Genomic DNA, 22,652 nt, shown 5'->3' on the forward strand with positions numbered 1-22,652 from the left:
TCCACCATCTACAAGGCACAATTCAGGAGTGTGATGGAATATTCTTCACTAGCCTGGATGACTTGTGGCTCCAACAACATTCCAAAAGCTTGACACTTTCCAGGAGAAAGCAGACCAAATGATTGGCACCCCTCTCCACCACCCTCAACAGTCAGTCTCTCAATCATCCATGCATAGTGGCTATAGTATGTACTATTTGCATGATGCACAGGACCAATTCACTAAATGTCCTTAGACAGCATCTTCTAAACTCATGACTACTACCATCTAGAAGGACAAAGGCAGCAAATACATGGGAATGCCACCACCTACAAGATCCTCTCCAAGCCACATATTGTCCTGAATTGGAATTATATCACTGTTCTTTGTATATTAATTGGTCAAAATTCTGCAGCTCCCTCCCTAATGAGTGTACCTCCACTTAATGGGCGGCAGCAGTTCAAAAAAACTGTCACTTCTCAATGACAACTAAGGCTGGGCTTAAATGCTGTCTCACCAGTGACACCCACATTCCATAAGCGAATACAAATAAACTATCTTTTTCTGTTCTTCATATTCATAGCACTCAAAGGGCTTAAGTTTCCTATACAATGCATTTTGCATTTGGCCACTTAAGAGGTGACAAAAAGGAACTATTCTCCCACTTTCCCCCTTTATGCAACACTACTGAATTTACACATTCAGGATGCTGCTGCTGAAGTACCTAAAAATGTATCGAGGGACCACAAATGAGCAAAAGGATAGCAAAGATGGCTTCATTGTAAGTCTTCAACAGGAACATGTTGGACTTAACTTAGAAGCGGAAGAGGCAGTGGAGATTTCAGGGCTTTTACACTAGCTTCCCAGGGTTCATTACAATGTTCCACTTGAGAAGCTTGGAGCTTTGGTAAACAAGCAAATTAATGACTGATGGATTTATTATTGCCACATGTACCAAGATATGATGAAAAGTGCTGCTTTGCTTATTATAGAATTAGAATTAGATTTTATTGTCATGTGTACTCAAATACACGAGTACAGTGAAAAGTGTACAATGTTGCCATTCCCAGTGCCACCTACCCAGGCAGATTGTATGGTACAAAGCGTATCAGAGTAGCAGAACAGAGTGTAGAATACAGTTTTACAGCCGCAGGGAAGGTGCAGAGAGAAATCAGAATTAACATTTGAGAGGTCCACGCAAATGTCTGATAACAGCAGGGAAGAAATTCTACTGAATCTGTGGGATTGATATCCACTAATGACTCAGGACCTACCTTCTATCTACATTCACTTGGAGCAGAGCGGATGAAGCAACCAGTGATGATCCAAACGATTACTGAAAGGAGACAAATTCTCAATTGGCTCGATGAGGCAGTGATAAACTAATCACAACCTGAATTGCCCTCCATTCTCTAGATGATCCTTTTATTTCAGAGTTTATCCTGAGTAGCTGAGTTGATTTCCTCCTCTTCAATGAATCAGTGCAGCCTTAACAAAATATTTTGTATTTTTATCAAATGCAGGTAGGATCTATAATAGTTGCCCTGATCTATAATGTTAGTTTTCGATCCTGCGTCAAGTTGAGAATCTTGCCCAAGTTGTTTCTAATCTAATGCAAGTACATGGCCTTTTATTGAGCGGATAGTCAGACAACACCTTAAGGCTTCAGCCTGATAAGACTAAATTTTGTGTTCCAACATCCTTGATTGATCACTGTGATTAACACTAAACCTTACACTTGTGAATCAATGTTCCCTTTCTCAATTGAAACCTTTGTAAATGAGTCACTATAATGCAATCATAGAAATGTATGGCAAGGAAGGAAGGCATTTGATCCATTATGGGTTTACTGACCAAAATAAGGTCTACCTAGCCTAATTCTACTTTTCAAATCTTAGTTTGCTGTATTAGGTTATGGCATTTCAAACATTTCCTTAACTTTTTAAATGTAATAAGGTTTTATGCTTCTAGCCCCTAGCCTCTGGGTGAAATGATTTCCACTCCCCACTAATTCCCATTTCTAATTCATTAAGATTGTGTTCATTGAGGGATTAATATTGACAAGAACAAAGCTCAAAACATTCATTGCAACACTCTGTTAAATCTTCCAATATGTTTCCTCTATGTCCTGTAAGCTTGCTAAGGTTAAGTAGTCCTGTAAAAAAAAGACCATTCATTCAGACCCCCATTTCCAATTTGCTTTGATAGTCTCAAAAGTAGTGCCAGCAGAGGGTGCTGCTAACCATATCAATAATTCTGTAATTCAGCTTTGTATTATGACTCAGTTTCTCAAACTGTAGACATATGCTGCTATGTACCAATGTGATTTGAGTAAACTGTTAACTGTATATTACATAGCATCTTGTCAGGCATCACTTCCATTTATTAACTGCTGATTAATGGGGCAGTTAAAATATTTGTACTCACTTTTTCTTCTTAGACTAGCAATGTTCTGTGTCCTATTTTACAATTGTTTCTCAGCTAATATTCAAGTTCATATTCAGGTTTCTTATATAATCATAAATGATTCTCAGTTGATCCACAGCAGTCAAATCCTCCATCCATAATTTGAGCACATAATGTAAGCTCACATTCCAGTGCAATTTGAATGCCATTTTTTGAATCTGTCCTTGGCCTGCAAATGTATTTACCTCTTTCAGTTCTTCATAAAGCCAATGAAGAAGTAATCATTGCACTGAAGTACTTTGGGTCATTTCTGAGATATTGTGTGAGAGTCAGATAAATGCAGGTTTTTTTATAGTTTAATAATTAAGGAGAGACACTATCAGCACAGAATTTATTTTCATCATGCACTCCAGCAGACAGCAAGAGAATACCAGAGTGAAAAGGGTTATATCATGAGGGCAGGTTGCATAGACTTGTCATCCCTTGTATACAGAAAATCAAGAGCTCGTTAAGATTATTTAAGGAATTGATAAGATGGACAGAAAAAAAACGCCTCTGTTAGAAGCCCAGAAAATGTTTCTGCTTATGCTTTGTGTCAGCATCATGGGCTGGTGTTCATATTCCAGCAGCATTTTTATCTGTGGCAGTGAGTAACCATGCATACACTGCTGAAATGTTCGTCCTGATAATAACAAGGACAGGACCCTAAAAATGGGGCTGATCCATTCAGAGATGGTGTCAGGAAACCCATCTTCACACAACGGGTATTGTAAAACTGAAGTTTGTTCTCCAAAAATGTATTGCTATTAGGTAAGTGGAAAATATCAGAACTGAAATTGATTTTTTTTTGTTAAGAAAATACATTAAAGGTTATATAATGGAAATTAAAGTATGGAATAAAGGTGCAGAAATGCCATGATCCACCTGAATTTTGCAACAGACTCCAGCACCTGAAGGGCCCACTCTTAATAATGTGATTGTGATCAAGTAATGTTAGTATTTCCAGATCACAAAGTAACATTAATAAAACATGATCTATTGAATGACATGTTTACTTTTAATTCTTTATATAAATCTGTAACTTTAATATTCGTTTGCTTGTATGATGTTAATAAATTAATAAGCATATTGATCCCAACATGTCCATGCAGAAATAATGCCACTCCAACAATTCTTATTCAATGTTTTTTGCTAATATATCTTGGGGAGATAGAAACGACTGTTTCGGATGACATCTTTATGGTACTTATGTGTCAAATGTTTCCATTGTTTGGCATGATATTATGATTCTAGCATTTGTAAAGCTATTATTAAGTACAAGTCTGAATCTTTTAATCCATTTGATAAAAATTGGCTGTTATATTCAAAGTTGCTGTGTGTCCATATAAAAAGAGAGCAATACTTGCATTCATATAGCATCTTTTATGATCACCAGAAAATCCAAAGCACTTTACATCTAGGAAAGTAAATATGAAGATATACATTGTTGTGTGTGAGATTAATCAATTTGTAGCAAACTCTGAGAAACAGCAATGTGATCATGACCAGATCATTTGTTTTTATACTGCTGATTGTGCGATGGAGACTGGCTAGGACATCAAACACAACTGCCTTAGCCTGAAAGAGCAACAAAGAATCTTTTACATCAACCTGAGAATGGCGATTGGGCCTCAGTGTAAGATGAGGAGAAAGTGAGGACTGCAGATGCTGGAGATCAGAGCTGAAAATGTGTTGCTGGAAAAGCGCAGCAGGTCAGGCAGCATCCAAGGAACAGGAGAATCGACGTTTCGGGCATGAGCCCTTCTTCAAGGGATTATGCCCGAAACGTCGATTCTCCTGTTCCCTGGATGCTGCCTGACCTGCTGCGCTTTTCCAGCAACACATTTTCACCTCAGTGTAAAATGTCATTTGAGAGTCAGCACAGCTCTAACTGCAACCTTTCTGCTCTGCACTGAAGGACCAGTGTGAAATCCTGGAACAGAAAGTGAGCCAAAAATCCTTTAATTCAGAATTGCAAATGTTAACAGCTAAGGCATTGTTGGCATAGTATATGAAATAAATCATGCCGTACACATCTGAGTATTAATTCTTTTTATCTTAGACTATTGAAACTGAAATAGTAGAAGAATTGACAAGTCAGTGACGGTTGATAAAACTTGGGTTCATCTCTTCTTGGTTTTAAGAATACAATCATTCAGTACTTAGTTTGACATTAAATTAGATCATAATCTGCGCTGATTTGTCTCCGAATGAAGGTTAGAGTCTTTTTCTTTATTGTATCAAACATTTGACATACACTGGGTTGAAACTTAACTTTCTGAACGTTTCCTTCAGAATGGTTTTACTATAATAACCAACATATCCAGGTCATATTGTAAGAGACAAATTCAAGGCCATCGGTTATTTTGCAATTTGAATCTAGAGTAGTGCCAAAAAAGTACAATACTGGAAAACAAATGAGCTACCAATACATAACAGCCCAAAGCTACTCAGTGGCTAGTCAGTATCCATTTTTAAATTATTGAAGTTCTATCTTGAATCCATATGATTACTGAAACATCACTGACATCATTTGTGTCACCTTCTACTAATTATGCTTAAACAGCCACTGAACAGGAAGCTGGAATGCATTTCTCTTGTCACAAGAGTAAATAATGCAACCTGCTCAAAGAACTGCAATTTCAGCATTGAGGATTTGAAGGTTTCCTGACAGAGGTAAATCAGATTTTGTTGAATAGCTGAAAGTTTCCACACAGAAGACACGGATTCATTAAACAATGTATTCAAAGTTCTTCAAAACGCCTCACGTAGGTACACCAAGTACATTGAATATTAAAGCATTAGCTCTTGACAAGTGGGTTTAATTAACTTGGAAGTGATCTTTAGGTTTATGGTTATTCAACTAAAAAGAACAAGAAATCTAGAACTAGATGTTACTAAAAATTATCTTTACTCTCTGAAATATGTTGTGCTGTAGCTGAAAGATGGCATTCAGATGATTCTGTAGGTAATCTATTCAGGGCACAAATACATTTAAAAATGCAAAGAACATCTCTTGCAATTTGAAAAAACATGCCTCTTCCTTTCTAGTCCCAGCCTGCAGCTCATCACCATGACAATAACTTACAGTTGATGGAGCTAAGACTGGGAAGCCTTCACCAACAGTAAAATAATTTTGAAAAAAGAAAATGCTGGAAAGATTTGTCAGGTCAGGCATTACCTATGGAGGGAAAAAAACAAAGATTAATTTAACGTTTTGGGCCCATGACACTTTGTGTGGGATTGGAAAATCTTACGGATAAATTGCTTAGAAAGCAAGGACAGAGAAATGGAAAAGACAGCATTTATATTGATTCCCCATGAAAGTGTAGTATTTATAACATAAAAGTACATGGAATAATAAATAATGCAACCAAATAAAAATACACTAAATCTCAGAAATTTGGTTCAACAGCTATTTCTTCCTTTCCCACAAACACTAAGAAGGACCTCTTGGTTCTTTGGACATCCTGAGTCTGAGGTAAAATGTGCTTGTTTATTTCAGTTGAGAAAACAGGATGACAGAACAGAAGTCCTGTTATAGATAGTGACCGCATTACAACAGATGCAATGGAAGTGGAGAAGCTGGTAGAATGGAATGGACTCCTGTAAAAAGGCTGCATCTTTTTTTTATTTTACCTTCCTTTTGGTTGTGAACTGAACTGAGAAGATAAAGAACTGAGGAAGGAATTGCTTTATTTCTAAAAAGCACATTACTCAAACTCATTGTATGTCATGTTTCTACTGTTGTTTTCCAAGCAGTGGAGGGAGGTGGAAATAGATGATGCACAACTTGAATGTGAATACAGAAGATATAATTAGTAAGCTTACAGATGACATAAACATTTTTGGTGTTACTGATACACAATGAATGGTACGTCCCTAGGAAGTACTGAGGAGCAAAGAGACCTTGGTGTACAAGTGCATAGATCCCTGAGGGTGTCAGCACAGGTAGACAGGTAGTGAAGAAAGCATATAGGATACTTGCCTTCAATAGCAGGGATGCAGAATATCTTTTTGCAACTTTATAAAAGATTGGGTAGGCCACACATGCAATGCCATGTGCAGTCCTGATTGAAAACTAACCAAAAGTGATTGTACTGCAGAGGGTGCAGAGGAGTTTCACAAGGATGTTGCCTGGGATGGAAATTCTCAATTATAGGACACACTATTTTGGCTGCTTTTTTCCCCCTGGAGTAGAGGAGGCTGAGAGGGGACCTGATTGAGGTGTACAAAATGATCAGAAATATAGTCATAGAGTCATAGAGATGCACAGCACGGAAACAGACCCTTTGGTCCAACTTGTCCATAGATATACTAAAATAGACTAGATATACAAAATTAATCTAGTCCCATTTGCCAGTATTTGGTCAATAACCCTCGAAATCCTTACTATTCATTTATCAATCCAGATGTTTTTAAAAATATTGTAATTGTACCAGCCTCCACCACTTCCTACGACAGTTCATTCCATACATGCACCACCCTAGTTTGAAAAAGTGGCCCCTTAGGTCCCTTTTATATCTTTCCCCTCTCACCTTAAACCTATGCCATCTAGTTCTGGACTCTCCCACCCCATGGATAAGACCTTGACCAGAATAGATTGCAGGAATTTCTTTACATGTTTAAGACTAGAAGGGATAAGTTTAAGATGAGGAGTAAGTGGTTTAGAGGAGATCTAAGAAAAACCTTTTTCACCCAGAGGGTGGTAGAAATATGGAACATGCTGCTTGAGATGGTAGTGGAGGTAGATATCCTCGCAACATTTAAGAAGCACCTGGATGAGTATTTAAATTGTCAAGGCACAGTAGGCGATGGACCAAATGCAGGTAAATGGGATTCGTATAGTTTGTTTGTTTGTTAATCAGCATAGTGTTACGACACGGGGTAAACCCCTCTGTTAATTTAAACCAGCAACACAGAAAAGATTTACCTCCTGTTGTAAACTGTTAAAATTCGAGAGGCAAAGAGCTATCCCAGAGGTCACTATTTAAAGTAAAACTTAACAACTTTTTTTTAAGTCTACCAGAGAATATTAAAACCAACATCTGTTTACAACTCCTTTCTCTTACCTCCCACTCTGCAATACTAATTGGATAAAAAGTCTAGATTAAGATTTATAAAAAAATAATTATGTTTCAAAATCAGTTAGCTTTGCTGAGTCTCCTTTGTAGATTTTCCTCTGTAGATTCTCTCCAGGTCGGTTCAATGTTTTGCTGTGCAAACTCCTTCCACAAACAGGTTCTTCTCAGAAAGCTCTTAAACTAGCAGCCTACATCTGTTGGTCTTTTGGTAGTTCTCTAACTGGTCAAAATATCTGGTTTTATACCCTAAAACATCAGATCGTTTCATTGGTTTTAATATTATCAAATACTAAATTCAAATTGGATTGGATTTCGGTATCTAGAGGCATAATTTAAACTGATCGGACAAATTTGAATTTGTTTTTGTCTCATGGCAACCCATCTACTGCTAAATGTTTCAATCAAGTGTTACATTTTTACCTTGTTCCAGACTCTCTGTGTTTCTCTAAGTCCTTGCTATCTTTTCAACTTTCTTAAAGGTACAATACCTCTCCACCTTCATAACAATAGACACAGTGGGCTGAGGGCTTGTTTCTGTGCTGTATGAGTCTATGACAGCACCAACGCATAATTACCCACTGCCCCATTGTGAATGGGTAGCTCTTCAAGTGTGTATGGCCCATTTATGTTCTCACCCCTTTCCTTGTCTTTGAGAACTACAATAGGCTTTCTCTCATCCTCAATTTCCAGCACACCAGCCTTCACATTTGAAGAATCATCCTTTGAGACCTCTTGCAGGATGCCATCATCAAACAGAGCTTCCTCTGCTCATTCCTGTCAGTATGCTGAAGGGACAATTGCTTTTGTGACACCCTTGTCCACTTCTCTATCACCTTATCACTTCATTGCTTCCCCATGGCACTTGGCCCTACTATTATTCTGCCATTAACACTGATCCAGAATATGATTTGTTGCTTTAATATAACCATTGCCATAACCTTTTATTCTGCTACATCTTTGACATTTAATTTTTCCAACAATTTTTCCTTTCAAAACCCTTCTCTTTTATTCTTCCTCCACCTCCCCCCTTTGAACAGTATAAATCCTATCAAATTTCTTCTTTCCTTTATTCTGAAAAATAATTGTATTTTCCTCCTCACAAATATGTTGAGTATTTCCGTGGAGTCATAGAGATGTCCAGCACAGAAACAAACTCTTTGGCCCAACTCGTCCTTGCCAACCTGATATTCTAAACTAATCTTGTCCCATTTGCCAGCAGTTGGTCCACATCCCTCTAAACCCTTCCTATTCATATACCCATCCAGATGCCTTTTAAATGTTGTAATTGTACCAGCCTCCACCACTTCCTCTGGCAGCCCATTCCATACACGCACCATGCTCTGCCCCTTAAGTCCCTTTTAAATCTTTCCCCTCTCACCATAAACTTATGCCGTCTAGTTCTGGACTCCCCCACTCTAGGGAAAAGACTTGTCCATTTACCCTATCCATGCCCTTCATGATTTTATAAACCTCTATAAAGTCACCATTCAGCCTCCGATGCTCCAGGGAAAACAGCCCCATCAGAGTCAGCCTCTTCCTATAGCTCAAACCAAAATGTTCAGTTTTTAATTCTTAAGTAAAACTTTACTCATTCACACTGTTTCCACACCCATACTTCATTGTGTCCAACTAGCTAGTCTATTGCTTATTTTCAAAGACATTATGTATCAATCCTAATATGTGGTTACAAACTGCAAATGTGTAATATTCCTTCTCCTAAGTGGCAAACAATAATTCCATAGACTTTTGCATATACTTCATTCCTGTATGTTTGGAACAATAAGGTATTCCAAAGTCTTGGTGAGCAAGTTATAAGTCATTGTTATTCATTTTCCAACACTCTAATATTATCCTATTTTTATATAGACTTTGCAATAATATATTTTTTTCCTCCCTCTGTGGGTATGCAGCTATCTATGTTCATATCTAATATGATTTCACAACACATTTTTAGTTTCCTTTTATTTTAAAGCATTGTCTGGTTCAAAGTTACATTCATTTCCTGTATGCCAACCGCAACAAGTCTCTTCCTAACAAATATAATCTCCATGCTGAGTATAAAATATGTTTATTCAAAAGTTTCTAATTATTTTAATAATTTGTTTTTCAAAGAACTGCTGGGAGAGTTTCTAAAAGAGAAAAAAAATCATCACGTATAAGAGAAAAATGATGCATAATAACTATGCACCAAGGTAGCATGGTTTGCATCTCCTATTTCATATTATTATTTCCATAAATTTTGAAAAATATATCCGCAGTGCTGTTCAGAAGTAGTTTCTACTATTTCATGGCAATAACACTAATAATAAGGTATTTCTTACTTTGTATAATGACTCTCATTTTATACTAAAAAATGTTATGCTTTAAACAAAAAAAACCTCTATGTTCGTATATACACATACAGTTGTTTAATTATTTTCAGGTATGCACACATGTGTGAGGGAAGAATTTATACTGGATTTAATTAGCAAACTCATAAAATTACTCTTCATAACTGAGTTTACATGTTATTAGCACCAAGGAAATTTATTTTACCAAATAAGTTTTCTCCAACTCATGTGATGATATTTCCTTGTAAAGATGTACAAATGTAGATATGAACAAGAGGCCATTGTGTTATTCTGTTTCCATTTAAAACCATGGAGTGAGTTAATTTAAAGAAGACTTCTCAATTCTCAATTGTCTTTATGCTTTTCCATGCCACTTTTCCAGTGTGTAATGCAGATGACATGGTTACAGTTTGATTTGCATTGTCAGTATTGCCAATGGTTCAGTGTGAACAAAGTAACCCCAGTTCAGTGAGAAAGATTCTGGAACAGATTTTCCAGTCATTAAAATGAAATTTAATTACTCACTAAACAATTATACCTCACTAATGTTTGAGACAAGAGAACTGCAACCTCAAAGACAGAAGTTAATGAAAGACTGCAATTTGAGTTCTGAATTTGAGTCTGATAATGTGGATCTAAGCAGGCTTGAATCCTGACAAAAGTATTTTGTGCTGGAATTGGGATTATACTTATATCAGGATTTCTCCAAGTTAATGAAGAAATGGCTCATTTTCAGATCTGCATCAAAGCCCAGTTAATTATCTATTGAGCAATTTAATAAGGACAGGTACAATACAAAACATTGGCCTAGATTCTTTATCCTTGGTACAAATCCAGGCCATGATGGCCATCAGAATTTGTTTTCTATTTCACTCCGTTCCAGTTCGTAGCTATCGCCAGTTAAAAATCAATTCCCTACCACCTCTTAAATTAATGCAATTAATGTTAAAGTGGTGAAATTAAAATGTTGCTGAAACTTTCTGATTTAGCATTCCATTTCCTAACAAGTTTTATTTGCTAGTACTGACAGGCCTAAGTTAGTTGATGACTATTCACATTTTTTTATTTATCCTTTCTCTCATCCAGTTGGAATCTTTGGATGCAACCTTCTCATAGCAGCAAGGGTCTCATCTACCAGTTACAGGAATCCATATTACATTTTCTGATGAAGATCCACCAGTTCCTCTGCAAGGTAGGTGGTTCAGAGGCCTCCACCTTCCAGCTAATCAGCAACGAAGTTCTTAATTATGGCCGTGCCACCTGAAGGCCATCCTTGGTGCCAGGAAAGCTACCACAGAGTCCAATGAGCCAGGGCAAATATAGGTGATTTGTAAGGGAAGGGTGGTTTCTATGAATGGGGCTTGCAAGGAGGAGGCGAGATTGGTTGGGAAACAAGGGCAGTGTGAGGGTGGTTGTGGGGTGGGGGCATGGATTTGCTCTAAGCAGCTACTCTATGACCGAGATCTCCCTGACATTTCCCCTCCGGGAAGGCAAACCAGATTGTAGCTGATTGTCAATCCCAGCAGTGACAGGCTGAGGCCTGTAAGTGCTCACTAATTGGCCAAGGGAAGTCTCAACGAACAGCAAGCTGAGGCAGTCAGCAATGGATCTCATAGTCCAGAATCTAATTTTGGTGGAGGTGGGAAAGCTTCTGGAATTCGATACTTTACCTCCCTGGCAAATTAAATGCCCTGGTGTCCCTTACCTCACCTATCCTGGGGCCAGAAGTTTGGACACTTACTCTCAGAAAGATAAGATAGTGTTTGCTGAATGGAAACCTCATAAATAATTGACACATTCTGCAACTTGGCCCATACTTTGCTTTCATAGTAATGCTGATTCGAATGGCACTTTATGTTGTTTAAGACAAATGGTACAGTTACTTCATACTAATGGCCAATATACATTTAAATGTGGGAATCCAAAAATTGTCAGTAATGTTGCTCTGTTCTCCCATAGCTTCAAAGAAACTGTACATGATTGTCTGCCTGATGAATTGTAAGATGCAAAGCATTTGTGCAGTCATCATGAAACTGAACTCACCGCGATAATTCAGGTCTTGTCATTGGAGGTTAAGTGTGCTTTTAACAATTCTCTTCGTATTATTTATTGCTAAGCAACCTCACTGGCACTGGAGTTTAACAATTACAAGTTTTGAGACTCATACTTTTAGGTTTTAATTGGTGGAGATTTGAGAAGAGTAAGCCAGAAGTTTCAGTTTAGCTGTGTTGTTTGTTGTGGTCTAAGTCATCCAAAAATCAATATAAATGTAAAGCCTTTGGGAATTTAAATAAATTGCATTCAGGGTAAATTGAGCTTCCACAATCCTTTGTGCTGGTTTTAAAGACATTAGATTAGAAGCTATGTCCCTAAGTGAATTAATCATCATTGGCAGCTTTTGCTAATTATGCTTATTTTGCTGGCCTTTGGAGATTTTTAAAAAATTTAATCATGGGATGTAAGTGGCTCTGCCAAGGCAGCTTTTATTGCTCATCTCTAATTGGGAAGCCATCTTTTTGAATCACTTTAGCCCATAACATTGGTACGTCCACAGTGCTGTTTAGAAGGGTGATCCAGATTTTTTTTTAACCCAATAGCAATAAAGGAAAAGCGACACAGTTCTAAGTCATGTGGAGTGTGGCTAGGAGGGGAATCTGAAGATGTGTTTCCATACACCTGCTGCCCTTGTCCTTCCAGATAGTAGAGATTGTGAAGTTAGAACCTGGCTTGTCAAGTTACTGCAATGCAGATGGTACATGCTGCTGCCACTGTGCGCTGATGGTGAAGGTAGTCGATTACATGTGATAAAGTGGACTAGTTTGGATGATTTTGACCTTCCTAAGGGTTGTTAAATTTGCACTCAACCAGACAGGTGCAAATAAAATCCATTACATTCCAGACTTGTGCCTGTGCTATGTGGACAGACATTGGGGATTGGGAAAGTGATTTGTTTGTGGCAAAATTTCTATGCACATTTAATAAAGAAAACTAATCTTATTTTCCTCTTGGCTTTGATCAAAATCAAACAACGAGACTATAATTCACATAAGGGGATGCGCTCTTTGCTTTGTTGTCTCTGCTGATAATGAGTCGGGAGCTGAGAGTCTGAACTTGACATCTGAAGTGGTTGGTAAGATAAGTTCCTTGCATGTTGACTATGTCCTCACTCCTGTCAGAAGATTCTTTTGCAAGTAGCTTATCTTTTCTCCAGGATAGGCTTTCAACATGAGATGGTGTGTGTTTTTTTTGCTGGCCATTTTTCTTGCCTTTTTAGTACCTGAGAGAACTCATTTGACTGTAGCTATCTGAAGTTTTTACCTTTCTTTAAGTGTTGGCCTCTTGTGCAATCCCAATTGCCATCTTGCCAATATTGACAGCCAGGAGAAAGTGAGGACTGCAGATGTTGGAGATCAGAGCTTAAGAATGAGTTGCTAGAAAAGCGCAGCAGGTCAGGCAGCATCAAAGGAGCAGGAGTATCCATGTTTCGGGCATAAGCCCTTCTTCAGGAATCAGCCATCCTATCAACTGCCTGGCCATAAAGCTTTGAACTTCCTCGCTAAGCCTTCCAGTCTCTCTTCCCCTTTTTCCTTCTTCAGGACACTCTAAGACCTAACTTTTGAATCAAGTCTTTGCTTACCTATTTGAGTATAATTTTGAGGTTCGGTGACAAATTTTGCCTAATAATGCTATTCTGAAACACCTTGGAGGGTTTACTACATTTTAAGATCTTATAAGATGCTGATCTTATAATGTAGTGAGCAGGAATTGCTGCATCTCTGCATGGGAAGAGAGAATTTCACCTGTGCGTAGCGTTCAGATGCCCTTGAAGGTGAGGCAGAACATTATAACAAGAAGAGTTGTGAATAGACATATTACATGATCACAATAGGTTTATAATTTATTTTTAAAAAGTCATTTTATAAATATTCTATAATGTATATTTTATGAACGACTCTTTGATGGTTTAAGAGCTGGAAGGTTACATTTTTCTATTGGATTGATTGACTTCCGTCAGTGTATTTGTTTAAATTTTCATATAAGAAAGTTAAGCAGAGATATGTCTCAATCAAGATAGAATAAGACTATCATTAATTATACAAGTTTCCCTTGAACAATGGCTTATGCCCGAAACGTCGATTCTCCTGTTCCTTGGATGCTGCCTGACCTGCTGCGCTTTTCCAGCAACACATTTTCAGCTCCCTTGAACAATAAACTTCTAAAGATGTGAGAAAATATAGCACCAATCTGTATCTCACAAATATGTTTCATTCAGTTCTTCAAAATAATTCCTAATAAAATCTTTAAAAATGTTACACAAGTAAGCTTGGAAAAAGAAAGTTAAAATAATTTGACTGCAAATGCTAGGCAAGGGATTTCCCAACTCATTGCATTGTTCTTAGCTGAAATATTCCAACCAAGTTTATGAAGGTGTTAGTTAATCATAAGTTAGGAGGCATTGCAATCTATAGGAGGAGAAGTATATAATTAGAGACGGGAGATACAGAAAATCAAATTGAGTTTCTCTGTTTAATATCTAGTCATTGTCAAGAACCATTTAGCTTCATTTATGAAGAACAAAGGAATACAATTTAAATCACAAGATAACTCATCAAGTCTTAGGACATCAAAATGCAGTTTGCAATCAATAGCAGTCACTTATCATCATTAGTGTTCACACCTCTTTAGTTGTTGAATGATCAACCCCATTATATTAATGTCAGAAACAATATCACAAGGCAGTTAAAATTATAGAGGAGTAAAGTCATTGACCCATCTGAGTTCATCCCTTCAGAAAGACTCTTAAGACCTCATGTCTCAGCATTAAATTGTATCTTCATTGATTTCAAAATATTATTCCCTATTATTTGTATTATTCAGAAGTCAGTTCTGTGTTTTGATCATACTTTGTTTGAAGAATTTGCAAGTGCGGACATAGTAACATCTCCATATATCGAGGTCATTCAGCCACTCAAGTCTTTTCCTCCAAAGCGATCACAGTTAATCTTTATTTCACACCTCAACTACCCACCTTGATTCTGTGAACCTTAATATCTTGATCTATCAGTCTCTGCTTTGAAATTCTTTGATGTCCTTTTCATCTTTTAAAAGGGATTAAGATTCTTACTGTCCTTTGTGTAAAGCAGTCTCCCTGGCATCAACGCTGAATAGTTTAGTTCTAACTTTAAGGTTATGCCCTATTGTCTTGGGCTTCCCCATTAGAGGAAATTGAGGAGTCCAGCTAGAAACCACAATGGGTTCAATATGTCATCTCTGGTTCCTGACAGATTCAGTGATATTGTCTGACTAACTAAGGTAACTTGTTCTCATTGCAATAAACTTCCTGCTGTTGTTAAAACAAGGGTCTTATTTGGTAAGCCACATTAGTGGCTCATCCTGTACCACTGTTAACTAACAGACCCTTAGACTCAGGATAGAAAGGGAGACTGACATCGACACTCTATCCCATCCATTATTTACTTAATGGTTGAACCCTCAAATGTATAAGGGGAAATGGTAACAGAGCAGTATTGTCACTGGATTATAGATTAGAGTGGTGCTGGAAAAGCACAGCAGTTCAGGCACCATCTGAGGAGCAGGAAAATCGACGTTTCGGGCAAAAGCCCTTCATCAGGAATACAGAAACGTTGATTTTCCTGCTCCTCGGATGCTGCCTGAACTGCTGTGCTTTTCCAGCACCACTCTAATCTAGAATCTGGTTTCCAGCATCTGCAGTCATTGTTTTTACCTTGTCACTGGATTAGTCAGTCTAAGGCCTAAGCCGATGCCTTTGGTTCAAATGTCACCATGGCAACTGGTAGAATTTGGGGCAGCACGGTGGCACAATGCTTAGGGACCCAGGTTCAATTCCACCTCTGGGCAAATGTCCATGTGGAGTTTGTACATTCTTCCAGTGACTGTGTGGGCTTCCTCCCATAGTTCAAAGATGTGTAGGTTAGGTGGATTGGCCATGCTAAATCGCCCATAGTGTTCAGGGGTATGGAGGTTAGGTGGATTAGCCATAAGAAATGCAGGGTAACGGGCTAAGGGTAGAGGGATGGCATGCTTTTTAGAGGGTCTGTGTGGACTTGATGGGCTGAACGGCCTGCTTCCATACTTTAGGGATTCTCATAGATTACATTCTGCTGAGGTGCTAATGATTTACATTTACATTTATGTACATCATGATGATCAGCAGGGGGATAATTGTTAAAATACCTCATGATAGCAACGATGGAATGAATTCATTCGATCCAGAAGAAAACGCTTTTAATGAAAATGACTTGACCATTTTAAGAACACCATGTAAATGACTGAGCAGAGAAGCAGTCAGCAGAAATCATGGTTGACACAGAAGGGTAAAAACTGTGCTCCAGGTGAAAACCTTCAACCCAGAACTGGTAAGAGCTGCTGGAGAGACAGCGTTGGCCAGTACCAAAGTAAAAAGCTATTTACACTTGTTAGTGACAAAGTCTGAAGAGAAGAAGGCTTTATAGGAGAAGTCCCAAATCAGGAACTAATCATTTCGTAGATCCACAAACTGGTAACAGTTCCTATGGACTGGAATGTAACCCCACTATCTTAAAAAAGGAGGTAGAGAAAAAATACAGAATTATAGATCAGTTTGCCTGACATCAGTCATTGGAAAAATGTTTGAGTCCATTACAAAATTTAGCAACTGAGCATGGATTGTTCTGCTACAATGCGCGTTTTGGCAATGCAAATTTGCTGTAATGCGATTGACAATTTGGGGACGCTGTTTCTAAGGCGTGATGTTTTGAAACGTGTGTTGGCTGTAACACAATTACATAACACTGTTTCTGAAGCGTGATGTTTCTTGCTTGCACAAGAATGCAAGCATTGCATTATAGAAGAGCTGAATACATTTGGAAACAACGATTGTATTGACAAAATCAATATGGATTTATGGAAGCTTAAAAAGATCTCCTGGAACCTTTAGCAGATGTAACTAACAGAGTCAATAAGGGGAAACCAGTGAATGTATTTCACTAGACTTTCTGAAGACTTTTGATAAAGGTTCCACATAAGAGATTAGCATGTAAAATTAAAGTGAATGAGATTGGGTTGGTGCATTGATGTGGATACAGAACTGGTTGGCAGACAAAATGTAAGAATGAACAGATCTTTCTCTAAGAGACAGACAGTAACTAGTGGAGGATCACAGGGATCAGTAGTTGGACCCCAGCTATTTGCAATATGTATTAATTATTTAGATTAGGGAACTCAATGTAACACCTTCAAATTTGAAGAAAGCACAAAACTGAGTGGATGAGCTGTGAAAATGATGTAGAAATGCTTCAGTGTGATTTGGTCAACTTGAGTGAATGGGTAAATGCAGGCAGATGAAGTATAATGTGGATAAATGTGAGCATATCCAGTTTGGTAGTAAAAACAGGAAGGCAGATTGTTACCTGAATGACGGTAGATTGGGAAAGAGGAAGGTGTAACGAGATGCAGGATTCCTTGTAAACCACTCACTGAAGGTAAGCATGCAGATATAGTAGGCAGTGAAGAAAGCAAATGGTAATTTTGCCTTCATTGTGAGAGGATTCAAGTACAGGAGCAGGGATGTATTCCTGCAATTGTAAAGGGCCTTATCAAGACCACATCTGGAGTATTATGTGCAATTTTGGTCTCCTTATCTGAGGATGGATGATCTGGCTCGAGAGGGAGTGCAATAACGGCTTACCAGAAAGCTTCCTGGCATGGGAAGACTGACATGTGAAAATAGTCTGGATTGGTTAGGGCTATATTCACTGAATTTTAGAGGAATGAGAGAATTGGGATAAACACTGATATCTATAAAATTCTAATAGGACAATTCCATCCTCTGTCTGTCTGCTGTGCCCAAAAACAGTCTGTGAATACAGTTCTTCCTGCTGGAGAAGGGAGAGAAAGGATAGAAGCATTTTGCAGTAAAACTGAATTACACAGATTCTGTACAAGGAACTCAGTGAGGAACCGAGAGAAGTTGGATGGTTCTGTGCTTTTAGAACAAACTCAAGAAGAAGTCATATGGAAGCTGAGAAAGTGTGCATGTGAGAATGTGTTGGGGAAGCCATGAAGTAGCCTTTTAGCACTAATAGTTCAGTGCAGCTGAGAGAGTAGGTGTTTAAAACTCACAAGCAGAATTTGTTTGAACTTAGCTCCAAAAATGGTGAAAACATAAGGCAGGACTGGCGAGGTGAAAACTAGACATTGATCAAAAGCTAGAGTTATGCTTATGAATGAAGACCTGGAATGCAGTTTCAGAGTCAAGGGAAGATTAGCCCATTGAAAGGAAGGTGGTTGAGCAGAATGGGGGCAGTTGCAGAGGCAGTCCATGACATGGTATCTCTTGTAAGGGAGCTTTAAAGCCAGATAAACTAAAGGAAAAAATTACAATCTCTTGTGATGTTTAATGATATTTGAGAACACATTAATGTTTGGGGGAAATGCTGACTAATCAAAAGGATTTGTCTTGATTGATGTGCACTTTGATGTGTTTGATCACAATCTCTTTTTTATTCATTCACGAGATGAGGGTGTTACTGACTAAAGCTGCAATTATTGCATCTCCCTAATTTCCCAGAGGGCAGTTAAGATTCAGTCACCTTGCTGTGGGTCTGGAGTGACATGTTGGCCAGATCAGGTAAGGATACCAGTTTCCTTTCCTAAAGGAGATTAGTGAACTAGATGGGTTTCCCAACAATCGACAATGGATTCATGGTCATCATTAGACTCTTAATTCCAGATTTTTATTATAATTTGAATTATAATTCCACCATTTGTCATGGCAGGTTTCAAACCCTAATCCCCAGAACATTAGCTGGGCTCTAGATTAATAATCTAGTGATAATACCACTAAGGCCATCACCTGATCAGGTGTACTCTAGAACTCTGTTGGAAGCTAGAGAAGTGATTGTTGGGCCTCTTGCTGAGATATTTGTATCATTGATAGTCACAGGTGAGGTGCCAGAAGACTGGAAGTTGGCTAACGTGGTGCCACTGTTTAAGAAGTGTGGTAAGGACAAGCCAGGGAACTATAGACCAGTGAGCCTGTTCTCGGTGGTAGACACATTGTTGGAGGGAATCCTGAGGGACAGGATGTACATGTATTTGGAAAGGCAAGAACTGATTAGGGATAGTCAACATGGCCTTGTGCATAGGAAATCATGTCTCACAAACTTGATTGAGTTTTTTGAAGAAGTAACAAATAATTGATGAGGGCAGAGCAGTAGATGTGAGTTATATGGACTTCAGTAAGGTGTTCGACAAGGTCCCCCATGGGAGACTGATTAGTAAGGTTAGATCTCATGGAATACAGGGAGAACTAGCCATTTGGATACAGAACTGGCTCAAAGGTAGAAGACAGAGGGTGGTGGTGGAGGGTTGTTTTTCAGACTGGAGGCCTGTGACTAGTGGAGTTTCACAAGGATCGGTGCTGGGTCCTCTACTTTTTGTCATTTACATAAACGATTTGGATGTGAGCATAAGCGGTACAGTTAGTAAGGTTGCAGATGACACCAAAATTGGAGGTGTAATGGACAGTGAAGAGGGTTACCTCAGATTATAACAGGATCTTGATCAGATGAGCCAATCAGCCGAGAAGTGGCAGATGGAGTTTAATTCAGATAAATGCGAGGTGCTGCGTTTTGGGAAAGCAAGGAGTTGGGAGGTCATGTTGTGGCTATACAGGACATTGGTTAGACCATGTTTGGAATATTGTGTGCAATTCTGGTCTCCTTCTCATCGGAAAGATGTTGTGAAACTTGAAAGGGTTCAGAAAAGATTTACAAGGATGTTGCCAGGGTTGGAGGAATTGAGCTATAGGGAGAGGCTGAACAGGCTGGGGCTGTTTTCCCTGGAGCATTGGAGGCTGAGGGGTGACCTTATGGAGGTTTACAAAATTATGAGGGGCATGGATAGGATAAATAGACAAAATCTTTTCCCTGGGGTCAGGGAGTCCAGAACTAGAGGGCATAGGTTTAGGGTGAGAGGGGAAAGTGGGCGGCATGGTGGCACAGTGGTTAGCACTGCTGCTTCACAGCGCCTGAGACCCGGGTTCAATTCCCGCCTCAGGCGACTCTCTGTGTGGAGTTTGCACATTCTCCCCGTGTTTGCGTGGGTTTCCTCTGGGTGCTCCGGTTTCCTCCCACAATCCAAAAATGTGCAGGTTAGTTGAATTGGCCATGTTAAATTGCCCGTAGTGTTAGGTGAAGGGGTAAACATAGGCGAATGGGTCTGGGTGGGTTAAGCTTCGGCGGGTCGGTGTGGACTTGTTGGGCCGAAGGGCCTGTTTCCACACTGTAATTAATATAATCTAATCTAATATAAAAGAGATCGAAGGGGCAATGTTTTCATATAAAGGTTATACGTGTATGGAATGAGCTGCCAGAGGAAGCGGTGGAGGCTGGTACAATTGCAACATTTAAGAGGCATTTGGATGGGTTTATGAATAGGAAGGGTTTGGCGGGAAACGGGTCGGGTGCTGGCAGGTGGGACTAGATTGGGTTGGGATATCTGGTCGGCATGGACGGGTTGGACCGAAGGGTCTGTTTCCATGTTGTACATCTCTATGACTCTATGACCTCCCCTTGTATTCCCCACATATCCCTTTGTTAATTCTGGGTGTTCAAAATAAGTTGTATGCATATTGTAGATTATTCCAACATATATAATAAAGATTCGTGTTTGATCAAAACCATCTCTGAGTAAATTACTGGATCATGCATTTTTTTAAAAAACAGAAATTACTGGCCTTCAACCAGATAAATTTCTCCGGAAATGTCAGATAACTTTCCATTTCTGGCGTATTATTTTTAACCAAGTTGAATAATCTGCAGTCGGTGTTTATCCCAATATGTAAAAATCTAGACAGATGTAAATCAAACAGGAGATAAAGATTCCAGTTTGTCAGTCATTTTGATGACATATTAATATCAGTTCTGCTCCTTAATAGCTTCATGAACTGGCTCAGCTGATCACTGTGGCTACCTTCCGTCAGTGCTCCACCTTTTTAAACCATTTTAGTCCATGAAAGGTCCCAGGTGTTATGAATCAGAAGACTTTTCACAAAATGCTTGCATTGCTGGCTAGGCCTGCATTTATTTCCCATCCCTTGTTGCCCTGGAAATGGTAATTGTGAGCTGCCTTCTTGAATTTCCACAATCCTTAAGATGTCGCTACATTCCCAGTGCAATTAGAAAGAGAGTTCCATTCCCTTCTGGCTTAAAATGCAAGCAAATACTTCAGTGCATACATTCATGCATCTATCTCCCCCATCATTGAAGACGGGAATATTTGTGAACACTGCTCCTCCTGTCTATTGCATGCTGCTTCTGCTGTCAGGTTTGCATGTAGTCCTGTTTTGTAGCTTCCAGGGTAACACCTCAATTTTAGGTATGCATGGTGCTTCTTTGGGCATAACCTCCTGTAATCTTCCTTGGACTAGAGTTACCCCCCTACTTGATGGTAATGGTAGAGTGGGAGATATGCTGAGCCAAGAGATCGAATACAATTATGCTGCTGCTAATGGCCCACATCACCTCATGGATGCCTAGTTTTGAGTTATTGATCTGTTCAAAGTTTGTCCTATTTAGCATGGTGATAATGCTACACAATGTGAAGGATGATATCCTCAATCTGAAAATGAGACCTTGTCTCTATAACAGCTATGTGGTGGTCACTCCTACTGATACTTTAACAGACAGATGCCTCTGTGAAACATAGTCTGGTGAGTACAAAATCAAGTAAGTGTTTGGATCTTGTTGGTTCCCTCAGCCATACCACAGGCTCACCCGATCTTCCTGCCATATTCTTTAAGATTTTGCCAGCTCAGTTTGCAATGGTGTGACCAAGCCACACTTGGTGATGGAATTTGAAGCCCCCTACACAGAATACATATTGTGCACTTGGTGCCTTCAATTCTTTCTCCAAATGATGTTCAACATGGAGGAGTACTGATTCATCAGCTGAGGGGCAGCAGTCTGTAGCTATCAGCAGGAGATTTTCCTTCCCTGTATTTAACCTGCTGCCATGAAACTTCATAGTACCCAGAGTCAATGTTGAGGACTGCCACAGCAACTCCCTCTCAAGTGTATATTAGTGTCCAGTCACTTCTGCTGGGCCTGACGTGCCAGTGGGACAGGACATACCAAGAATGACGATAGTTTTGTTTGAAACATTTTCTCAAAATTATGATTTCATAAGAATACTATATCAGACTGATAGAGTAGTTTGTAGACAGTTCTCCCAAATTTGGCAAAAGCTCTCAGATTTTAATGAGGAGGAGTGTGCAGTGTCAACTGAATTGTGTTTGCTGTTGCCTAGTTCATAGTTCATTTATTCCTTTTGACCAATCATTGCCTTCATTTAACTGAGTGGTTAGCTAGGTCATTTTAGAGGATAGCTAAGGATTCACCACACCATATGTGCAGTCCATTTGCAGTCTATTTCCATCAGGCTATGTGTTGATCTTACACAGCCCAACAAGACCAACAGTGAGGGAAAACCAACACATGTCTACTCTTGATAAACTGTTATCAAGAGTAGATGTTTGTTGGATTTCCATCACAATTGGCCTTGTTTGGCTGTGTAAGACCAAATTGTTTAAAAGTATAATTTTTACCAAAGTTGATGCCAACAATGGGTGACTGCAAGTGCCATTAGATGACCCATTTAACACACCGTTTGGGATTTTTAAAATTCATTTATAGGATGAGGGCATCTCTGGCTAGGCCAGCATTTATTGGCCACCCCTAATTGCTCAGAGGGCAGTTAACAGACAGCCACTTCGCTGTGGGTCTGGAGTCAC

At 39.0% G+C, this 22,652-nt stretch overlaps 1 long non-coding RNA gene across 1 annotated transcript in view; it reads left to right on the top strand.

Annotated features, from left to right (window-relative positions):
- Nucleotides 1-3,078: 3,078 nt before the first annotated feature.
- The window catches only part of LOC122556899 (uncharacterized), a 157,568-nt gene continuing 137,994 nt past the window's right edge, over nucleotides 3,079-22,652 (top strand). Inside the window, exons 1-2 of the long non-coding RNA XR_006313691.2 lie at nucleotides 3,079-3,195; nucleotides 10,925-11,030. This is a non-coding gene — a long non-coding RNA (uncharacterized LOC122556899). The remainder of the gene's footprint in view (nucleotides 3,196-10,924; nucleotides 11,031-22,652) is intronic.

The sequence above is a fragment of the Chiloscyllium plagiosum genome, unplaced genomic scaffold, assembly GCF_037043375.1.
Source record: "Chiloscyllium plagiosum isolate Xiang-an unplaced genomic scaffold, Cpla_swu_hap1 HiC_scaffold_16, whole genome shotgun sequence".
NCBI lineage: Eukaryota > Metazoa > Chordata > Chondrichthyes > Orectolobiformes > Hemiscylliidae > Chiloscyllium > Chiloscyllium plagiosum.